This window comes from Argiope bruennichi, chromosome 4, assembly GCF_947563725.1.
Source record: "Argiope bruennichi chromosome 4, qqArgBrue1.1, whole genome shotgun sequence".
In the NCBI taxonomy this organism is placed as follows: domain Eukaryota; kingdom Metazoa; phylum Arthropoda; class Arachnida; order Araneae; family Araneidae; genus Argiope; species Argiope bruennichi.
The window spans coordinates 112687465-112712668 of NC_079154.1; the positions used below are offsets into that span (position 1 = coordinate 112687465).

Here is a 25204-nt window from a genome sequence, read left to right on the forward strand (position 1 = left end):
ATTAGCAGCAACGTAAAAAGAACCTGGTTCACAGGTATCTCCAAAGAAGTATCAAGTGTTAAATGGGCTAACTTTGTAGAGGTACAATGTTAATATGATGATGCAGAGGGAAAGGGGGCGGATTCTATTTTCATAAAACTATGAGTATATTAAGAACTTAGACTATGAGCTTGTTATAAGGAAGCTGGTTATAGTCAGCATAAGAACAAAATAGTGAAAATGGAAATATTGGCTCCTTTTCTAAGAAATAAATCAACCAATCGGCATATGAAAGACCTCTGTTACACGGTTTCACTACTCACATTGCTTCAAAAAGACATAAGTAAGAATTGTAAAAAGGTGTAATTCCCATGTATTTATAATATAATATTACGATTAACAAAACATTTTATTACAGCCTTGAAAGAAATCACAGCCGTTGTTGATTAAAAAGAAGCTATATACCCATTTGTTATGGAGAAATTATTATTACTATTATTGTTATTATTTTTGTCGGCGAATCGAGTCATAATCAATTGCTGACAAATGCGGCGTCATTTTGCTGCTTAGAATACGAAGTAAAAAAAGGACAAAAAAAAAAAAAGTTAGCATCGTTTTAACAACTTAGAAAGAGGGCATTCCGTTTATGGTGTTATGTTGGAACAGCTTGGGCAGCTGTTTTAGATGGTTAAAGTTACCATTATTAATTCAGCGAGTAAGTGAGAAAACATTGCAACTCAGAAGTTGAAGTGTTTAAGTTTTAATACAACAGGGTAGAAAATTTAATTTTAAGAACGGAATTAAAATAAAAATTTTATATATTATTTTATAATATATTATTTTTTAAATAATATATATATTGAAGAAGTAAGAAGTAGCCCATTGAGTTTTTTTTAACGCTTTTTATTGCTTACAATTTCGTGGATATAGTCTAATTTTTATTTTTTGTCAAAATTTCTTTGTTTAAGCCATGGCGAGAGCACAGCAGTGAATCTAGTAAATAAATAAAACACAGTGTGAGAAAGAATTTCCATCTTATATAATTATAGAAGGATTTTGCATATCTCAGCGTTCTGATTTCGAGAGAAAATTAATAGACCATCCAACTCCGAAGTTACAGTGATGGCGGAATTCGAGTGATTACGAAATTATTACATAACATATGTTATATAGATAGACATGAAACATCGTTTGAAGAAACAGGCCTGGCATATTTTTCGCAATTTTTATTCTTAATGAATTTAAAGAAATAATCTAATTTTTGTTTTTCGTCAAGATATTTTTTTGTTAAAGCCATGACAAGCGTAGCGCAACGTACATATAAGAAGAAAAAGGAAGATAAAGCGCGAGGAAGTATTTTAAAGCTAGAAAAACAATTTGCTTGTATTTAGAAAGGAATCTACTTTACGGTATTTTGATCATTGTGGGAAAATAATAGCCAGTGTAACTTAGAAGTTACAGTGAATATAAAGTTCCAATTATTTAAAAATAATTATTATTAGAACATATAAAAACTGAAATTATCACACAGGACACACATGACAGAACTGATAGTTTGAATTTAATTGCAAAATTCGCGATAATCATAGCTAATTATTTATAATGCTTTTTGTCTAAAGTTAGCAACGAATTATGGTGAAATACTTTCATTTAAACAAAAGGACAAAACAATTTAATTAGTGAACTTCAGAGCATTGTTTTTTAGAAAACAAATACTTTGTTTACAATCTAAATTAAAATTTACATCACGTTTCTATTGCATTTTTTTTAAACATAAACTAAAATTTTTTTCAGGTTTATAATGATAAAATTTTGTAATCAATATATTTTACACATTTTCATTTTCAGGTTTGAAATTAAGTTTAGATGTATATTCTGGATGACAATACAACATCTTTAACGTCTTAATATTTTTAAAATATAACTACTATCAATTAATCCGTAAAGTTTTATTAAATCCTGATTCCACCTAAAGGAAGCTATCCATCTGGTAGTGAAATTAAGATAAAAATTAATTAACAGATTCTATAATAATTAGAATGCTTACTGAAATAATGAAAACACACAAAAAAAATTATTCCCTGCGTTTTTGTCGAAGCATGAGTTTACTTTTTTTTAAAAAAAACATTTATAATGAAAGCAAAAATAGTAAATAAATAATGCATTTCTTTTGCATTACTTATCTGATTAATTGAAGATGTTTAGTTCCAACAAAATACATAAAAAACAATTTGTTTTCTGTGATTCCTCGTGAGAGCCTTGAATACCAATATATTTTCCCAATATATACATATGTTCAATTTTCCACCAATATTATATATATATATATATATGGCTATATTGAAGAAGGAAAAAATATTTCAAGACCTAAATTGATAACATTCGTGCATTTGCACCAATACGCATTAATTAACAAATGCCTACACCGAAATGAAGCTGCTGAATGTGAGAAGTCGCCAAATTCGCCAACTATTTCACCTGCCGCACAGGTAGCGAGCGAGCTCAGCGATACGGCATAATAGGACGGTTATTGTTTGAAGTCGCATTGATTGAGGCTGTTTATCTGCAACAACAGCAGTTTTGTTGAGCATTGCGTTGACCCTGAAACACAAAGGTTTTGGATCCCGCACACGTGATACACATACATAAAGAAACGAGGGGAGGGGAGACAGCAGGAATCGCGCGCAATTTGCGTGTCGCCGAATGGACGAGCGGCAAAACAACGGCCATTATGCAAAATATATACAGCAAGAATTTATAATTTGTTTCAGAAAACTTTTAGTTTTCGGCACGATAAATGGATACTCCAAGAGAATTTTGTCACGGAAATGTCGAAATTCTAGCATGCTCTGTCAGCGAATATTATCATATCCGTGTTCCAGGAAATGCAAAGTAATATATCATGATTAATTTCCGTTTGTAAATACACATTGTATGAACAAATTAAATGCAATGGTTATCAGCAGTAGCACGACAAATTCTTTTGTTTACTTTTTAAATAAAAAGTCTCTTGCTTTTCAGGCAAATTTAAATTTATTTAGAATAAACAGCAACAAAAGTTCATGCATTGCATTATCGTTAAGAATTAAAGTTAACAAGCCTTTCTAGCTTATTTGCTGTGCTAGTTAGTGATAATGTTATTTTACACGAATATGGTAAATTTCACCAGATGTCACTTTTCTTACACATACATTTGTTTGTCACTAAAACACATTGATATAAATAAATAAATCCTCACGGCAAGCTGGAAGGTAAAGGAAGATTAATTTACACATCTAAGTTATTACATGGCAACGTAATTTGTTGATACAAGAAATCGACACAATTAGGTCTGTTTCTAGAAAATCGCACTTTAGCCCCTAATTTTTAAGATACTGCAGCTATCGAAAAACTTTAAACACATAAGCTATTAACCTTAATAAGGCGCTAATTTTGGCCATTTTTCTATCTTTAATATTAAGAAAGTTATAGCGAAATGAAAATTTCAACCCCTCGACAACCCCTTTGAGCTAGATGGACCATTTACGAACTCGCGCTGGTGTGGCGTGGTGTGGAGAGGAGGGTGCCAGTTCAGGTGACGTCCTCGTTATATGACCACGGTTTAAAATTACGAGGTTTGTCCCAAAATAGCCCTAGTTTTGCTTTAAAACGGGACGTTAATATAACTAAACCGATATTTTTACATTTCTAATAATATATTCCAAGCCAGTAAAAATACAAACAGAATTAGTCTGGTTAACCTATTCACAAGATAACATTGGGAAGGTGTTATACGTATATTATATATCTTTTGAACGAAGTTTGGTTTTGGGTTCTAGGTCCTATGATCGGAGAAGATCTGCAGAAATTTTTCAGAAGTCGTGTCATGAGAACCATTGCAATAGGTAGTCTTCCTATAGGAATCTACCTAAAACAAAATGCTTACGTTTTTTCGAAGAAGAACGCATTTCAATAATTTCTTATATAATTTATTTTATTTCATTTCACAATAAACTATTTTAAGAGGGAAAAAAAATCCACCACCATTAACCAATTTTAATCCATAATTAACTAAATTCTAAATTCAATAAAATTAATCTAAAAAATTCAAAATCCTTAAAATAGATTGGTTGTTCTCATTTGCACAATTCCGTCCATTTTATGAAAAGAAAATTTTTTTAAACAGCTATTACATAAATTTTAATGAGTGGTTTTAAATGAACACGGATTTCTGCGTTGTATTTACAAATATTACAAAACTGTACTTTTATTAGCACTCTTTCTCAATGTTTATTTAACACCGAAGAACGGATTCTAAAAATGAGCAACTTTAATTCAGAAACATTAAATAAAAGATATAAAGGTTTTTTTTTTTCTCATGACTTAAAATATCGTTTGCAGATCGATAAACTAATTAAAAACGTCATGTAAAAAGATTGATGTAAAGGTAATCTATTTTAATCGCGAGTCAGGTGACTTAATAATATTGGCTAGTTGCCTAGACACAAATGGCTAAATGAAAAATCCATTAAAATATATTAACAATTCAGCCAGTAAAACTCTATTAGCGACTATTATGATAAAGGAAGAAAATTTTTTTAAATAAAACTGTTTTTAAAACGGCATAATAAACAAACTATGGCAGTTATTTCACTTATTTTTACTGGAGATTTATGACTGAGCTCTGGAATTTATGTGCAGGTGTCAATTATATTGACAGCTGACGCTACGGCTTTAGAAATCGTAAATCATTGGAAAATGGAAAACCGTGAACTTGATGTCCAAAAATTATAATATGAACAGCTGCACTTGGAAGAAGAAGAATTGTATGTATTGTTGAAAAGAATATTGTTAATTTATTTTACATCTTACATAAATCTGTAGTTTCCCTAAAAGATTTGGATAAATAATTTAGAATTGCTTGGCTTTTGCAGGATGGAATTAAGTGTTCTCGACCTGCTTACATTTTTTTTCTTCGAAGAAACTTTCTATAAATATGAGTTATTAGCTGGCATAAGAAAGATAAAAGATCAGCTTCCATATTCTCCAGATCTAAATCTGCACAATTTCTTCCAATGAGATTATTTCACAAATGTTCTGTGTAAAATCCTACGATGATGGCGGAATTAAAACTATTATCTAGCATGGATTTGTAGCCATTCTATTAGTGGCGTTACGATTGATTTCGTATTTTGATTCATCTATATCATATTTGGGTTTAATCTTTTGAGAATATCTTTTTATAATTTCTATTAATTTTCTAATAATACACAGTTTCTGAAACTGTAAAGTCGATAATACAACGAAATGTTTTGACATTTATTCTGATCTCACTTCTTCATCTCATGCAAAAACAACAGTTGCAGTTTGTTTAAGTTTTTAGTTTTAACTCTTAATTTTTTTAAAAAAATTTCTATATTGTCTAATTAACTGACACTTCTTGTTTCACGAATATATTGTCAAATTGATTGTTAAGAATTCAAATATTAGTGAATTCTCCTTGAGGTATAAGAGAATCATGCAAAAGTTTTGTATGGAATTTTGTATAAAGTCTTTGTATATTTTTATTTTATAAATTAAAAAAAACGATAATTTGATACACGTGAGATTCATGGATCCGACAATTTAGGAGTTATAAACCACCAGCCTTTTTTTTGTATACCTAGGTTTAGGATACTTAGTTATTATCTTTGTTTCAAAAGAAATCCTGTGTTATGCTCATTATCTCATTGTTCCTTTTACAGAGGGATTAAAAGCTACAAAAACATTAAACGAAAATGGGTTTTGTTGCATATTCAAATCAAGCAGAAGTCGGTTCCAGAGGAATAACATCATTGGTTAGATCATTTTGTAACAGGAAATACGTTGTATTTCCGGAAAAATTGTGATTGGATGTTTGTGTTTTTAAATAAAAGGAACGGACATTGACTTGGTGTAGGCTGTAGCTGTATGCTCTGCAAGATGCAAACTCCCCCCCCCCCTTCATTAAAGAATTTGTTTTTAATCTTATGCCTGGTTTTTATACTCTGCTTTTGTTGTTGTGACTAGCTCCAACAGTTTTTAAGACCAAATTCTTCAGTAAGTTTCCGTTATACTTGCATTAAGAGTCTTCAATCGAAGCGCAACTTTCAATTACATTGTGCAGAAGTTTTCTTTGAAGGATTTTTTAGAGGATTTTTCTTCGTTCCCAGATAAGTTTCCAGCGATAATCTTGGCTTCGTGATCTAAGAATGCGAGTTTGTCTCATTTTTCCCACCATAAAAAGTAAAAACGTGAGTGCGGATCATGCTAAATCTAATCGTGTTTAAAATAGCCACATATTCGTGAGCGTGTACAAGTTTGTAGACAGAAATGGCGTCTGACGATGCCAAAACAAGAGTTCTAGTTGTCTGATCAAGGCTTAATATTTTGAGGCAAAGTTTCTGTATCGTAAAGTGAAAATATGCACTTAATTAAACATCAAATCAACATCAAAAACTTATTTACCGATTAAAAATCAATGCATCTAATATGACACTATTTATAATAAAAGAATAAAAATTTTTTTAATCTATACTAGTTAATAATACTCACATGCGAAATGTTTACATTTTAATAAAATATAAAAATAATATATAGTATTCAATTCGAAAACCTATTGTTTCTACATTAACTACGGAACTGTAACTAGAATATGGCCAATATGGCAGCTGCAATAGTGGACTGCTTAATAAAGGAAGGTGAAAAGATTGAAAAAAAAAACTTATATATTTATAACAAACATTAAACTGGGCGCCATTTTACATTACATTCGTTTTGAATATGCTTTTAGATCTTTCGTATAAAAATTATTCCACTAAAAATAACGTAACACGCATATAGATATATATGTAGCTCTAGATGTCTGAGAAACCTTGTTACAAGAATGGATCATTAATTTTATTATCTGTTTTATGATAGTTAATAAAACGGATAATAGGAATTAGAGACATACAAATTATTTGTAAAAGAGAAAGTACAGATTTAATTTTTTCTTAAATATAACCGTCCTTCGGTGGCCTAATTACCGATCATTATTACGTCAAGGATTGGGCGGGAGGATTTTGAATCACATCTATGCAACTCTAGCTTTAAAACAACCATCTTTAATCACTTTTTGATGTTATAATCAAAGCTGATGTTGCAACCCAAATAACAAAATGTTACCGAAAAATCCATCCGGTAGGTGTACAATGAAAAGCTCAGCAAGTTCAATAGCAGATAAGACGCATAATTTTACATAGAATCACAAATTACAGTAGAAAAATAAACTAAAGCATGCACAAGAAAAACATTTACAGTAAACAGTAGTGCTCAAGCAGAAAATCGCTATTAGCCCTTATCAGACATTAGATTTTTATAACTTGTTTGAGCTTATTTCATTATAAATTATTATAATAAACAAAGCACTATTGCCACTTGAGAGATGACTTAAGGCCGTTAAGGGTTAAACTACCGCATCAGTACAAAGCGCTCAGAGTTAACTTGCTGGAAATCAACAATCAAAGAGAGACTTTGTTCAACTACTTTTTTCTCAATTCGATTGATTATTGTTCTCGTCTGTGCGCTTTTGCTTTTATAAATTCCGTGGTATCGAATGTTCTAGGAGAAACGGCGGAACTCGAGTTGATATAGAGATATCGCCAAGAGTTGCGAATATTCGAAAAGTTTCATTTTTTGTCGCAAAGGCCAGGACGTCATTGACTCGATGTATGTCCTATGTCTATCTGTAAAATTCTCTTCTTTACCATAAAACTATCTAAAGAAATATTACAAATTCGTAACAATATTAGCAGATGATACAATCAAACGACTTTCGAAACAATTTTTGTCGGCAAGCCGGAAGCAGATCTTTTATGCAGAGATATAAGAGAAAGAAATTTTCCCCTACAATGTCTATCGGTAAAATTCCCTTTCGATTTCGACCTCTTGTATCATATAAATTGGGGATGTGAGAATGAAAAAAAGTGAAGAGAATGGAAATGATGGGAGCTTTTCAATGAAGCGTCAGAAGCTTATATAATGCAATAATCGAAATTAGGATTTGTGAATCACATTTTAAAGTCTCACTTTTAAGGGATTGTACCATTTGAAAACGTTTTGTTAGAAACTGATTGTCAGGATGAGGTAATAAATCTTCAATTTCGAATTCACATTTTATCTTAAATCGTAAGAAAGCTATGCAGAAATGAAAATCTCGAGCACCAACACACCATTTTTACTCCCTTTTAGGCGACCCATTTATGAACTAGGACTGGTGGTTTGGGTTTCTAAAAACATGATCGGAACAATTCCCCGAATTTCAATGCTTAGCAGAAAATTTTCAAGAGGGTTGAATTCCTGTAAAGAAAATAAAAAACTGGATGCAATTTTGACGATGTCATCTAGTTATCGGCAATTAAATCTTTTAAGAATTATTTAATTTGTATGCATTTGGGAGGGGGGCACATTCACACACCTCACAGATAGAACACAGAAGAGGATCAACCATGCCCGAACCGGAACTCTATTTCTGGACACCCAGATCATGGGGAAGACGTGCTACCCCTAGGCCAGGACGCCGGCAATACGGTAAGTTATTTTATTAACATATGCCGTTAACTAATGAGTCAAATTGTAATTTAATTTTTTAAATGAAAAATTAATAAAAAAATGGCAATAAATTAAAAAAAGAAGTTAAAAATTATTAATAAATTATTTAAATAAAATCTCACTAAACAAGTCGTCTAAATTATGTCATTCTTTCTTCGCACCTTTCCCCCCATTTTAAGACAATTTAAAACTACATCTATTGCTACAAAAATTTATTCTGGAGAAGACAACGAATTCTTATGACTGCTCATATGCGTCTCAAGTTTCTATTTACAAGTGTGTATTTGTCGTCTCAACCAACCAGCAGCGCATCTATCATTCACTCTAGGCAAATCTACTTCCCAGCAGGAATTTGATTTAAAAAAAAAAATCGATTACTTTCTTCTCCTTTTAGTAAAGATAAGAGATAAGATGGCTAAGTTGACACATTATAGCAATTCAACGTGCTAAAAGATTTGCTGTAATTTAAAAATAAATTCCAGCAACTCGCATCTTCAGACAAATGTGGACAAAAATAAATGCGTTAAAGCCCCCTATTTCTTTGCTGTCTCTCTGTAACCGAAAAAAGGTGGCGAGACCCTGTAAAGGTCATCCACATTTCCTGTTCTATGTTACACAGATGGAATTTCCCATTTGGAATTCTAGCTCCGAAAGTAACGTCTTACTAGCATCCTGCTCACAAATGTGCGTTTCCTCCTAAGAAAACAAATACTGGAGAAAGTACTCTGCAGTTCCGATTGTTCCAAATCAAGGTCGGATCATCAATTATGTCGGTATCCTGCAACTTTGAAGGGCGCGGGATTTTTTTTTTAGATATTTTCAGGGTAATACAATTTTGTGAATTCATTTTAATTTAAAAGGTTCATGTGGTTGAACATATTAAAATTGAAATTAGCCCTTTTCCGTTTGGAAAAAGTAACTCGAAACATATTTATTTAATATAAGGACTTGCTTATTGCACCGAAAAATAGATATAATTCTAGTTGTTTTAAATTGCATAACCCCGAAAATTTAATCTACAATTTTTTTTACCACTCCCTAGATATTTTTAACAATCAAAATTAAAAAATAAATAAGTAAATAAAGCGTCAAAATGATGCACCATCTTGAATTGTGTCTGAGAGGAGACACTCGAGTGCAAAAAGTAACAAATCAATCACTACAACACAAAAGATTATTTCGACCTGTTAGGAAATTGTTTCTATGAGGAACAATTGAATCGATATATAAACGAAATCATAAAAATATTGACATAATAATTATTGATAAAATCAAATTTGACAAAAATTTAACGTGAGGCATATTTTAAGCGGCATTCTAGTTACCAAAAAAGTTAAGCAGAGCGGGCGAAGCATACGTGATTCAAAACATGAACACTTCCGTTCTTGTTTATTCGCTATATAATGCAGAATTGTTCGTGCCACACATTTTAGTTCAAAATATAATTTTATGTATTTTTTAAAAAGAAATATGAGCAGTTACGAATAGAACATTCTATTTGATGATAAAATTGATCCATTCCAGATTTCACGGATGAATATGAGCTGGAATTTAGCGATGCGCCATGGAATAAATAGTTTAGCAGGTAGTGTTAAGCCGTCATTAAAAAAAATATCGTAAACATAAAGCCGAACAGCTTATTTTAGGGGTCAAACATTATCAGCTATTATATTTTTATATGGTCAATGTGAATAGTCACTGAGATACGGGAGGAAAAAAAAGCGAAAGATTTTGTGTGAAGCATATGTGATTCACAATAAACATAAAGCCGAACAGCTTATTTTAGGGGTCAAACATTATCAGCTATTATATTTTTATATGGTCAATGTGAATAATCACTGAGATACGGGAGGGGAAAAAAAAAAAAGAAAAGCGAAAGATTTCGTGTGAAGTATACGTGATTCATACGGCTTGAACACATATATTACATCTGAAAAACACTTAATGGCGTTGACACATGGCGGTTGATGCATTAAAATATAGTTTAAATTTCAGAATGCATTAATGTTTCTTTTCATGTTTCCGAACTCATCTACAAATCATTGTAGTCCCCCACCCCATTTTCCCCCAGTTGGTTACTGATTTAAAAGTCAAGCGAACAACTCCGGAAGTCTGTAGTATTTAGAATCATAAAAAACATTTATATTATTTTTCTGCCATTTTTTTTTAATTTAAAACTTTTTACATGGAAGTCCAAGAAACCATCTCTAGAAGATGATTCGCAATTATAATTTGTATTTTGTTCATAATATTGTGACTCAAAAACTGCTAATATGTAAATAAAATATCTGGTTTAGGAAGGCAAATATGGAAGCCCCGGCAAGTGCACTGTTTAAAGGTCCCTACAGAGATTAACCCGGAGCGACTCAGACGCGAAAAGAGAAATGCAAACATTACCAGGTTTCGTTTACTTTGTTATAATATTAGTCAATTTAAAACGTTGCCAAGAGAGCTTATAGGGAGGCAGAAGTTTCAAAAGTCAGTAGTTAGTGGGGTATTTTCGCTAACGTTCGTGACTAGGAAGGTAAAATTTTGCAACATGAATATTCCAGAAAACTCATTTCAGTTCTCTTCAACACCTTGCGCTGTTTTCTCACGAGACATTACTGAATTATTCGTAGGAGAGGGATACACCATATGCATGTATGAGAAAGGAGGGATAATGAATTATTACGCTAGTTTACTAAAAGGGGAATGACAGGTAGTTCTTCACAGAAAATCGAGAGTAATTAGCAACTTTTATATAAAACTGGAAGATAGGGAAGACTCTCCGACTTTTTCGTAACTCTTTATAAAGTGTTATATATTCTATTTGCGATGTTTCCGAACTTATTAAAAATTGCGCAGTATAAAAGTTTTCTAAAAAAATAATAATAACTGTGAGATTATGGTTGTATTTGATCATTTTCAAGCACTTTTCCATAGGGAACCTCGGAATTTTGGCAATTTAATATTTCATAATTTTGACACGGATCAGATGTCAAAAGTAAAGACCTCATTAAATTCGAATTATTATGAATCTGCAAAAAGTTTTCTTCGTTTTTATATTCTGATATCCTATAAAATGATTCTGGCAAACGATTATTAAGCCAAAATGAGTTTTTAAAGCCGTATAATAATACCTATATAATATTACAATGCAACAAGCTCATAAATATTTATTAATCCCATCTTATTTTGATCCAATATTTGACAAGAATAAAGATGGATAGAAATTCTCAGATCTTTTTTTTTAACTCTACGCCAAACAAGCGCAAGTTCCTAATATTTCTAGATAAAAACGACTTGTTTTGCATAGGAATGTCTAATCTACCCGCAAAAAATTGTATAATTTTGTCTTATACTGTATAAATGCAAGGTTTAATTTTGTTTGTTATTATGTTCTCGCATAGTTCTTAACCCTTTCTTAGTATGCGTCCCACCAAATTTATCAATCTTTGTATGAATTTATGTAGGTTGGCATAAGTTCTGAGACATTTTTTAAAAAGACAGAAACTTAGAGGCTTCAGTTCTTTATCTCACACAAAATGATGCGTCTTGATTTGTTAATTATTAATGAACCAAATTAATTAAATAATCAAATTAATTTATCTAATAAGCTAAATGAATCCCTTTTCTTATTCTAATTTTAAGCCTAAAAATATTTTAACATAATATGACTAGAAAAAATGGCCCTTTAAAGGGTTAATAAAGGTGTATCACAGCCAATTCACATAGCATTTCGGATCTAGGGCAAAATTGTATTCAGATCTTGATTTGTTGTCAGTATTCAGATCTTGATTTTCAGAGTACCGCACGAACTCACTCTGCACTACTGAAAATAATAAGGAAACTGAAAGAGTTATGGACCATTTTTATGGATCGAATGAAACCAAAATTTGACATTTACATGCTAAATTTAATTTAAATAAATCATTGCGTTTTGAAATATCGCGCTTACATGCTATTGAAAGTACAGACTAACAGAAGGTCATCCCTTTGATGAATTCGATTCCAACTATAACAAAGATCTACATTTTAATTGTTAAAATCGTGGATCAAATTTTATTTACTCAAGTCATAGCGTTTTCCAACAATCGTGCTTACATACATGCGAAAGGACAGATTGACAGACAGTTAACTCCTAGTTAAAAAAAGTTAGGTTTAGTTTAGTTATATAAACGTCCCGTTTAAAGCAACCCTAGGGCTATTTGGGGACGGACCTCGTCATTTTGAACCGCGGTCAGATGACGAGGACGACACCTGAGCTGGCACCCCACTCTCCACACCAGCGGGAGGACGTTTGGTCATGACGAATTTAACGTGCAACAGACCCCCTTACACGACGGTTCTTCGGTGGAATCGGGACACGAACCTGAAACCCTCGGGTTCTGAAGTCGCGACCTTACCACCCGCCCCCCCCCCAAAAAAAAAAAGTTAGGAATTTGATACGAATCTAAGTTTTACATGGTAAATCTGCATACCAAATTTGTAACAGAGATCAAGTAAAAAGAGTGATGTAAGTGTAAACCATTTTAATCGCGCGCCTGATGCCTTAAAAATATTGGCTTGTAGCCTAAACGCAAACTGACTAAATGAAAATCTCCTAAAATACAATAATCACTCTAACCATAAAACTCTACTGGTGACTAATGAAATAAAAGAGGTACATTATTTTCAAAGGGCAAGTTAAATAATGACATATTAAATAAATTTGGAAAAAAAACGCTTTTAAAATGGAATAATAAATAATAATATGGTGTTGCTTAAGATATTTTAGCTAATGATTTATGACTGAGCATTGGAGTTTTTGCACTAGTGTTAAACAAACACTGACAGCTGATACCAGGCCTTGGAAATTGTAAACCATTGGAAAATGGAAAACTGCCAAGCTGATACCAAAAAATTTGTTTTATTTAAACTCAATAGCACTTTATTATCACAACTTTTATTTAATTAGAGCTGCAAAGATGAAATGTAATATTCTATTTTTTTTTCATTGGCTTGAGTTCTGAAATTTTGGAAGCTTGCATATTCTCGATGAAAATACATTTAAAAAATGTATTGAGCACTTAATTATCGATTAGTCATTGATTTAATGAAATTTTTAATTCCAAATTCGGGTATATTAAAGAAAAGGTATATTAAATGGTATCGGGTATATTAAAGAAAAGAAATAATTTCAAAATAGCACAATATTTTAAATAAAGAATCGCAAATAAAAAACTAAAAGTAAGAAATAATCAAAATTATTTTTCTTACACAAATAAAGGAGTGTTCTTAAGAACTCTTTTTATTACATTTATCTAATTGTCTTGTAGTAAGACCGATATCTACTAATAATAAAGACGAATGCGCTTATATGCGTTAGCGTTCTACATCTCAGATTGTTTGTTATAAATAAAGCCTCCAAACGTGGTATAAATATAATTTGAAGGAGAATAATGCGCATATCGGAGCAATTTTTTAAAAAAAAATTTAATTAAAATTAAATAATATTTTGGTATTTTTCAACAATAACTTCGAAAAATATTACAGTACAGGAATTATTTTTATATAATTTTAAAATAAAAAAAATCCTTTTAATAATGCCAATATTTAGCTGCATAATTTTATTATTTTTAAATAATCAAACAATATTTTAAATGTATTTTGTAACAACACATTTAATTCTTGAACTGAAGCGCAAATTGTTTTCCTTGGTGCTATTAATATTTCATCCTAACTCCCCCCTTCCATTCTCTTGATGGTCAAAATATAAAGATGCGACTTAATTTTCCATATTCTGTAAGCTGCAGTAAGGGCATACTTTTATTAAAACATTTTAAATTTTGATGCACTAACAATTAAGACAATTTAAGAATCAAGTAGTGGTAAAAAAAGTTTTTAAAGTGCGTCCATTTTCAGGCCCAGTTGATCTTTCCGTGATGTAATCGAATGTATAAAGATGCAGACAAAAAATATAATGGGCATGTACAGCACAATGAATAGAAGAACTGTGTAAGGCTTCTCAATCAACATGAGTTAGAAGCTTATCAAATTTTCATGTTTAAAAATATTTTGCTGCGAAAGCCATTTAGACCAAGTTACACAAAATATTTATTTGAAAATTTTAGCAACTATTAAACAACTCTGCACCAAAGCTATAATAGTGTATAATAAATATTAATGGATTTTTAAAAGACGACGTCTCAAAATTTTTCACTAAAGTAAATATAACTATTCTTCATCATTATTAGTCTTATTACATACTTGATTTAACAGAATTTCCGCTGCTAAGTTGGATTTAAAATATATATATATATATTTCTACTCAGAATATAATGGTAAAAAAATGAAATCTCCAATTAAATTACTGAAATATTCCCCGAAACAAATAACACATCCTACTTATAAATATGTCAGATAGATTTCTACTTAAAAATTATCTTCTAGAATTTTATTGAAACAACGCAGACGGCCGTTGATAAACCGATACCACAACTACATCAGCAGACGTTGCACGAAATGCAGTGAAGAAATAAGAGGAAAAGAAAAATGAATAAAATATCGATCAGAAAAAGATAAAAGGAAGCTGACCAGTCCATTTTTTTTCCGTCCATATGACCAAAAATACCCAAATATTTCCCCCTGTAAATCTTCCGATGCCCGACAGTTTTCCATCGATCGATGCCTTATTTTTTCCACTGTCGCTGGATTCTCATCCCTCTCGTGTTAAGACCAATTGGAAATTTTCATTCCCTTCCTCTTTTTTTTTCCTCCCCCCCCCTCTGTGAACACGAAGAAATATACTTTAAGCCTTCGAATCTAATTCAATCTCCGAGGAGATGAGAATTCTAAGTCCGGGTTTTCTCCATCGATCCGGATTCCAAGTGATGAATAGTTTCTTAGAAGAAAAGGCAAACCTCCCTCGCTTTTCTGGGAAGGACAGGGTTGGGAATTGTGTGGAGGCAGCGATCATCAGATGCGATAGTGCTAAATGTCATTATTGATCGGACATGAAAGCGAGCAGTTAAAGAATGGGGGTCGAGAAGAACGATCCAACGCGGTTATTTTAACGGAAGTAATAATAGATCGGTCTTCTTCCACGGAAACGTGTTCGATCATAATGGTCACTTTTAACAATATGTTTTAGAGACGCAACGACAGATTTCTAAATAGGTAGCTAGCTGCCTATGGCCGTTGCTAGGGAGAGGGCGCATGTTGGTTGATTAAAGAAATATTATTAATCTAGTTGAAAAATAAATAAATTTGTGAATAAATATTAGCAATCTGTTAAGTATGATTGATCAGATTCTTATATATTTTAAGTTCACATAGTTGTTGCAATATTTATAAACAAAAATAATATTATATAGACGCAATAAATATAAATGTTACGCAGTTAGTATCAAAAGATTTTCAAGAAGAGGTTGTATATGCACTCAAACGAACTCAATTATGCAAAATATGCTGCATAACAACGATTTATTTGTATTAATATGCTGGTCTATTAGTAATACAGTGCGCGGCAGAAAAACCCGGACAAAATTTTTTAAATATAATTTGATTAAAAATAAATAAATTAACAAAATATAACAAATAATAAGAGCAAACTTTTAATAATTAATAAATTTAATATTTTTCAAAAGTGGTCGCATTTGGCAGCAATACAGAGGTGCAAACGCTTATTGAAATTTTCAGCAAAGGGCCGCAAGTCTTCTACTTATCTTCTTTAATCTATCCCATTTCCGCCGAAGTCATTGCTTTAGAGTGTCCAAACTTTTATGTGGTTTAGTGCAAGCCCTAGACTTCAAAATGGACCATACGCTGTAATCATGAGATTGAGATTCGGCGACTATTGTGCCCATTCTTCAGATGATATCATATCCGGAAAATGCGCCTTGCACCAACCACTCTTCTTACCGCCTTATGAACTAGTGCGGAGTCTTGTTGAAGCGTCCAGTTTACATTGCCAAAGTCCGCTTTGGTAAACGGAAATACAAAAGCTTTTAGAATGTCCCGTTGGTACATTTTTTTATTTATTTTAATGTCCTCATCCGGAGGGAAAAAAAAAAACAAAAAAACCCAGATGTTTTGCAATTTTCGCAAATTCCGCCCCAAACACTGACCGACTTTGGATTTTTGCAATGTTCAATAACTGAATTGTTCAACACTGCTGAAGTACTTGGAGCATCCATAGTTCTAGGAGTAATGAGCTTTCGGGCGGTAAAGAATTTCTCATTAGTGAAAAGGAATCTCTCTCAGTGCTGACTTGCGGCCCGTTTCAAAAGTTTTTGGCGTCTTTGGAGCCGCACGAGTTTGTTTACTTCAGTGAGAAGCTGAACTTTTTGGAACATGTAAGGCTTTAGCCCAAGCTCTGTTTTTACCATTCATAGCACTGATCAGTCACTTATTCCCGGTTTAAACCGATTTTTCTCATCGAAAACCTCGAATTTCATTGAACTCGCTTTTTGATAACCTTACGGCTATTGAAAGTGTTCACCTTGCGTTTTCGTTCACTTCCTGGACTTTGTCTATCATTACCAAGCTCTTTGAAACCATAGATTGCAGCAGACACTGTTTGCCGAGGCATATTAAGTAAACGAGCGACTTTATATACTGTCGTTTTCCTTGCTTAAACAACTCTAAAATAGCATATCTTTTGCTTAGCACTATAACCCCCCCTCCCCCCAAAAAAACAATACGTATTAACTAAAAGATATATTATAAAATATATTATAACTAAATTGGCAGACAAAATGAAATGAAAAAAAATTTTAATGAAATTAATTCACTCCTATTCTATGATGTAATAACTTTGTCCGAGTTATTATTATCTTTTCTTTTTTTTCCTTGCTGCACCCTGTAGAATATCTTATATACTATAAAGCACGTGAACGCATACGATATACATATTGATTTCGAAATGATTGTTGAAAAGATGATATGAGGAAATAAAAGACAGAAGTAACATTAATGCATAATTTTGTACTTACTTTGTCTTTCGTAGTCTTATTTCTCCACTTTTCTGCTATATGGGCTTCCTGAAAAGAAAAAAATAATTATACATCAATAAATTCATAAAAAAATGCAAATTTAATTCAATTTTTAGAACAAATAAAAAAAAGAGGATTAATGAATAAAAGATGCAGACTAGAAAAAAACAAACAAACAAACAAAAAAAAAACTGAATTTTATAAAATAATGAATTATGCCAAATAAAAAACCGAGAAGTAATATAAATAAGAATAATAAAATAAATTAACAGAATAATAAAATAAATAAATTTATACAAAAAGTGCTTTAAATCTTAAAAATATCGAAGAATTATTATTTAATAGAAAATGAATCGAAATGAAGAATGATAAAATTCGTTTCGGAAAGAACTGAAATCCGCTTTGTTTCCGGAAATGCGTCATGTGTGAAAGGAGAACTCATTTAAGAGAAGAAAAGCATTAGTTTTTATTATATTTAAAAATTTCATTGCGAATTTTAACAGATGATAGGTTTAAACTGCCGTCACTGTTCCATTTGTATCACATTTTATAAATTAATCAAACAATTTAACAGACAGAAACATTTAAAAAAGTCATGAAATATATTTTTATAATTTAAAACATTAAAATATTGAAGAAATAAAAAAAAAAATGAATGGAAACGATAATGACATTCATGGCATGCGTCGAACTTTTCACTTCAAAACGTACCAGCAAATTTAATTACAAGAGTACTCATCGAAATCCTCTAAGAAATTCAATTATGGAAACCGTCATACATCATCGAAGATTAAATCTATTCGGAAAATGACTTTATATAGATTTATACTTCACGCAAATCGTAAAAAGAGACATTTGTCACAGTTTAATGCTTTTTTCTTTAACGGTAGTTTTGTTTAACCACTTTCCAATACATTTCGCATGCAAAATGTCTCTATTTATAATGTCAACATTACATTTTTGACAGACTTTTGCTTCATGATGTATTTTTACCTTCTCCAGTTTTCTCGTGCTCCAATGATTTTTTCAGTCTGGCGAACAATACAGAACTGGGAAACAAATAGATGTATTTATAGATATAGATTGTGTTGTAGTCGTGTTTTAGATAAAATTCGTGTTTAGATTTCTATGCATACATTTCTGATTTACCTATCTATTTAAATATGCGCAGCAAAAAGAAAATAAATTTGTTTGCAGTGTCGCATGAACATGCTTTAAAATTATATTACTTGATAGAATGAATGTCTGCTCGTTCGTTTATAACAAACTAAATAATGGTAATATTTTTCTATCCAATGGATAATTTTCGGATCACTAAATTTATAGATAGCAAGACAATCAAAATGGCACAACAATCTACCTATAAAAGACAATAACTCATTTCGAAAGGCAATGTATTTGATTTGAAAATTTGATTTATGAACGACATCGAATTAATATTATAAAACCACAGACGGTAAAATAAATAATTCTTTTTAAAAATGGCAGCATTATTATATTATGATATTCCAGAGAACTTCCATTTTCCTTACTTTTTCACATACGAGTCGCATCCAGAAAAATTGTTGCAATTGGATCGTGAACTGTTCAATGCATCACTGACTTCCTTGAGATTGGAAACTATATTTCCTGAATTATGTCTACCAGAATAGAGCGGTGCCATATCGGATTTTAACTTTTAAAATGTGTCTAACTCATGAACTCGATATTTCTTTTAATAATAGTAATTTATGCATTTGGCTCTTTTGAGTTCTGGATTTGAATTTCGAATGATTTTTAATTCTTAGCTATGTATTTGGAGAGCTGCGGCCAAAAAGAGTCTTACTTTTGTTATATTACAAATAGCAAATTCTTGTTTATGAGCAGATGATTGAAAACCACAATGCGTTAGAAATATGTAATTGGGTACATTGTCTTAGTATTAAAAATGTAGAATTGTTCCGAATTTCCAACTTAATTGGTGACTGAGAAAATGTACTTTTTTTTATATGCACTGCCTATACTTTTCATTACACAACGAAATTAAACACAAAACGTTCCATACTGTGGAAGCATACTGTATAGACAAAATCGACTTTTCTGTACAAACGATTTTTAACCAATTGGAGAAAATTATTTTAATCAGGACTTTGCATTATCCTCAAAGATGTCAATAAATACATATATTTATCAATAATAAATAAATAAACGAATATATAATTAAAAATAATTTTTAACATATTTTAATAGTAGAATCTTTTTTAATCAGGGCGATTTTTCTCATTTAATATTACCATTAACTTCTGAAAAATTTGGAACTAGGTCCCTATAAAGATTTATCTTATTATTATTTATTATTGCATTATCACAATTTTTCAAAGCGATCTCATTTTCAACTTCAGCCAGCATATATGGCAGTACTGGTAAGCACCAGAAGGTCTACATAAGTGGCAGACGTGCGCGTACGAAAGACTTAATGTTAAAATTTTCAATTTATGATCATATTTATATTTAATGTTATTTTAAGTAATTAAATTTCCATTTTTAAGAAAAATATTTTGCCTCAATAACTAATACAAGATTATATATATATATCAGTATTTTTAGAAGAATCAGAAGCAATGATATAAGATTTCTCAAATCATGAAATATTTTCAAAAATATTAAAGCATAAATAAATAAAAAAAACTGAAAAATTAGAAAATTATAATCCAAAAAATGTGGTCATTTCAAAAGCACGCATTACACAAAATTTTGATTAATAATTAATATTAAAGAATTTACACTAAAGAATATTATAGAAATGTTGGATAAATATTTTCCGAAATTTATTTATCTTTCAAAAAATCTTGTTTTATAGTAAAGAGTAAAATTAATAAATTTGTTAAAAAAAATTTCAAAATCATTAACGAATCATAATCACCTATCGTCTAAAATTCCTTTTCGACGAAATTTTAATCTTATTCATAGTCTGAGGAAATTCCCGATAAAATCCATCGAACTAAAGAGAACCCATGGCAGCTGGCATGTATGAGGCGAGACATAAAGAAGTTGTGACATATCAATAATAATTATTACGTCTGAAAATTGACAGAACAAAGTCAAAACCGAAATGGATTTGCTTCACGACTACAAGAAAAATTTCCGTTACTTGACATTTAAAACTGGAATGAAACTCCTTTCAAACAAAAACGGGAACTCCAGTTCCAGAACTAACTAGTCTAACTATAAAACTTAACTATCATCTTCGATCAGTCATTCCTCTCTGTATATACGTCAAAACAATTTATTGGCATTTCCAGCTTCTAATCCCATCCAAAAGGCCGTCTCGGAAACAAGAAATAACAAGCCGTCTGAAATACGACTCGTAGAACTGGCTCAACAAAAGAACAGCCGGTGCGCACGTCCCAATTGCAGAGGCAGATAGATCCAGAAGCTGGGATATGGAAGAGGCAACCTATAATCCGCCGCATTTCGCCGAAAATGCCAGCAGGAAAAAAAGAACGAGCGCGACGGCAGGAATTTTAATACGACAGCAATTTTCGCAGAAACAGGAAACAAGGGGGGGGGGGCATCAGCTTCTGAAGGGGGGAGGGGTCGGCAGTCCGACAGAAAGCGGAAGAAAATCACAAGAGATGCATAAAAAGTTGGTCATTTCACCTCCCAAGAAGGCTGTCCAAGCAAGAAGCGATGAATTTTTAAGAATAGAATTGCTCTTAATTATATTCCGGGATATTTTTTGGAATGATCGGGTTCAAAGGAATGTTGTTGTTTCCTCGTACGAGAGGCTCGTTGCGTCATACTTTTTAGTCTTCAGTATTTAGATTTTTTTCTTCGGTTTCGTAATGAATTTTGTAGATTTAATAGTTTTATTTAACTGGTGTTTATGTGGCAGTTAAGCGGATTCAGGAGTTAATCAAAGCAATGCAGTTTACTTTTTTTTTTCTTTTCTATGGCGAAAATTGGTCAAACATTCATTGTACTGACACCCATGCCGCAATGTTAAAGTGGTAAAGATTTTTAAAAAAACAGCGGAAGTGGTTTCCTCGAAACTTTCTTGAATGCTATTTAATAGAGATGCTTTTGAGCTATCATGTTCATAGATAAACAGACATAATTCCAAAAATGTGTTTTTCAGACTCATGTAGGTCTAAAACATATAGATTCGTTAAAATCACGAGTTTGAATTTCATTTTTTTTTTGACAATTAAAATACTTTTTTTTTGTGTGTGTGTGTACTTAGCTTACGAGAATGTAAACAAAAAAAAAAAGCTTTGATTATATTTCCTTACTAATAACTAAGTGCTAATTTTTTTTTACCACACGGAAAACGCAGAAATTCTTCTATTTTCGGCACAAAAAAATATATTTGCTTGGCAATTAATTTTCAACAACAATGAGCTATAAAGAGCGCAAATTGCATTTGCAGGAATGACAGAAAAAAATTGCATCACATACTGTAATTAGTGTGTTAGGCACATGAAAAATCAATATTTACGTTATTACATATAACCGACTTAATATCCTGCAGGGGAAAAAAAACAAACAAACACTCACACACACACTATTGAAACTACAAATAAAACGCATTATTTAATTTAATGTCACAACGCGGTACTTTTAATAGCACTACACAGCTGATGCAATCACTATCAGTATACTTTTAAAAGGTTTATGCAAGTTTTTACTAGGGAAAACGAGAACGAATTTTTGCATTTTTTTTAAAGCCTAGATATAAAACATTCCTCTAATAAATAGACTACCGACCTCGGCCAGTCTTAGGAATTCAAGATGTTCAAGACGTGCAGAAGAAGTTGGCTTTCAAATCATAATCGACAATAGTATTTTTGGCATTGATCCATTTCTTGATATCCTATTTATTCTCAGAAAAGTAAAACAAAAGCAGAATTTGCATTCCTTGTCTATATACTTATAATAAAGCTCAATGTGTGTGTGTGTGTGTGTGTTGGCGCTCTACAGGCCAGACCGTTTGACATACAGCTACCAAATTTGGTACATGTATACCTTGGAGGTTGGGAATGTGCACCTGGGGTTTCTTTTTTCGAATTTTTAATTAGAATTTTAATTATTAATTAAAAACTAACTTTCCCGCCAAAAATATCTTCCATTATCCCCAGCGCCAAACGAGAAAGGCTTCAGTTTTTTTTTCTACCAACAGTAATGAGGCTAGGGTTAAAATTTTTTGGCGGATTATTTCAATCGGTTCTGTATATTTTTTTAATGTTTCATGCATTTAAAATTAAACATTGTTAATTAATCAATCTTTCAGATTCATTCTGAAGTACTTTTGAATTAAAATAAAACAGAATAAAGGAAATTAAAAATTTCTAATCCGCATAGCGTTACCCCAACTGGCGTAGAAAAAATCACGTATTTGCGTTACGTACACCGGCGAAGAAAATTCACGCATGCGCATTCTGTTCTGATTGTTGCCATGACAACGTTATCAATGGATGATTTAAATTATTTTTGGGTTAGTTGCATGCTTTTGTAAGTAAATTGTATTTATGTTAGTTATATATTTTTTTGTATATGCTTATAGTTTTAAGTACATCGTTTTTTAAGTAGTTTTTTTAAAACCTGTTTTCAACCGTTTATTTTAAACGATTCGTTTTATTTTCTTAGTGTTTGATGCATTTAAATTTAAACATTGTTAATGAATCGATCTGCTCATAATGAATCTAAGAAAATTTTGTTGATCAACTCTTGAGATATTACATAAATTTAAAAAGATATTCTTTAGTGCTCATAAAGTTTAAACGCTGAGTGACTCTATTTTCAGTAATCAGATTATAAAAAAATGCTTTGTTTCGGTAAAAAATATTATTATATTAATTGAAGATAAATTCTTTCCACTTTAATTTAAAGCATAAATTCTACGGGTGCTAACAGAAAATGAGAGAGATACATATTACGTTATGACTGAAGGCCTTTATAATATTATGAATGAATTATATGATAATCAAAATTTGAAGTTTTAAAATATTTTGATGAAGAAGCTATTAAAGTAGAAATTGCATAAAATATTTAATTATTAAAATTTTAACGAACATTAAGATTGGCGAACCGGCTGGTCGCCAAAGGCGGCTAGTTTATCAAATAAAAGGAGAATGACAAAACACGTATGCAATTATTACCACAAAAGGTTATTTCTGAGGGTAAGTGTTAAGAGTACAAAATACACTACTTAATTAAACCAATTTCAACACTTACCGACTTTTTTCAGTTGAAATATCATTTAATGCATCTTAAATACGCTAATTTTCTTGAAATAAATATATTAAGAAACTTGTTTTAAAAATGATTAGTTAGTGAGACATTAATTTAAGTTTAATTACTTAGAATTAATATCAAACTTACATTAAATCAAATAAATGATGCTGCATAAATAAATCATAGTTCGTGCATGTTTCATTTTGCAGTAAAAATTTTATTCAGGTAATTCAGGCATTCAGGCAATTTCTCGAATATTATTGTAATTTTAGTGTTTGTTTTTGATTTTCGGGCTCATCTAAATAAACGAAATTGCACATAAAAAAAAAAGTAACAATGTATTTTAAGTACCTATTAACAGTAAATAAGTAGAAGTAGAGCAATACGAATGCAATGAATTACTTGGAATTTTTATTGTTGAGAGAAGTCTGGAACTTTTGTTTAACATGTGGTTTAACCTGAATGCGCGAGAGAGATGTAGCAAACATTCAGACCTTTTACCAGTCAATAAAATTTGAACCAAAGAGTCGCTAGAAATACAGATGAGCAACATAATTTACAGTTCACTTAACTTAAAAAAAAAACAGCGGAGGAGGTGCCCCCAAAACTTTCTCTCTAATAAGCATGTCATGCCAGAGAACGCCTTCCGTGGTACTGGCGCACAATCGTTATAAAACATTTTTTGGCGAGAAATTTGGCATTTTTACTGAATCTGTCGTGTCATTCTTGGCGAGTTATTCGGCGATTAATACCTCGCATGCGGTAAATAGTAACCGATCGTGATTTATCCTCGTTTTTTATTTATCGTGTTAATTCATATTCGAACAGCCAGAATTCCTCTGAACAGATTTCACTTAAAATTTGAAAGAAATCGACAAATTTGGTAGTAAGAAAGAACATTGTTATTTTTGTCACAGATAGATAGAAAGTCAGATGGGCATTTTCCTAAAATGTGTTTTTCGATTTCAGGGAAGATTCGTCAAAATCTCGATTTCGAATTTTTTGACGATCACTATACTTCCTCTATACTACATGCACGAGAAAGTAAAAATGTATGATATTTATGAAATCATAAAGTTTAAACAGTTCTTCTGATTGCTGCAACCTAAGTTCTAAGCACAAAAGGTGTTTATAAGCATTTACCATTGTAACATTCCCCGTTTCCCAGTACGGATAAGACATTTACAGCCAGCTGTGTCGTCGCTGTTAATTATTAAATTCCTCGAGATAGCCAGATGGTGGATCTCTTCACCTGGGTGGTTTTACATCTGTTCATTAGCGACTACAATGAAAGACCACATGTGGGAATTCCTCGTCCAAGAGATATTGATAGTACCTTCAAAGAGAAAAGGGTGTCCAAACATCTGGATGCTAAATGTTTCTCATTGTGAAAGGACTATGAATACTCAGTTATGACAAGTGCATCACTAAAAAGACCTTCCCACGACCGACTGGCGCTGCTGAGG

The 25204-nt window shown here is 31.5% G+C and overlaps 1 protein-coding gene across 1 annotated transcript in view; it reads right to left on the bottom strand.

Annotated features, from left to right (window-relative positions):
• The window catches only part of LOC129966669 (hexosaminidase D-like), a 285439-nt gene that overhangs the window by 87560 nt on the left and 172675 nt on the right, over nucleotides 1–25204 (bottom strand). The window contains exon 5 of the mRNA XM_056081176.1: nucleotides 17526–17573. The gene's annotated coding sequence lies outside the window, so the exon portion shown is untranslated. The remainder of the gene's footprint in view (nucleotides 1–17525; nucleotides 17574–25204) is intronic.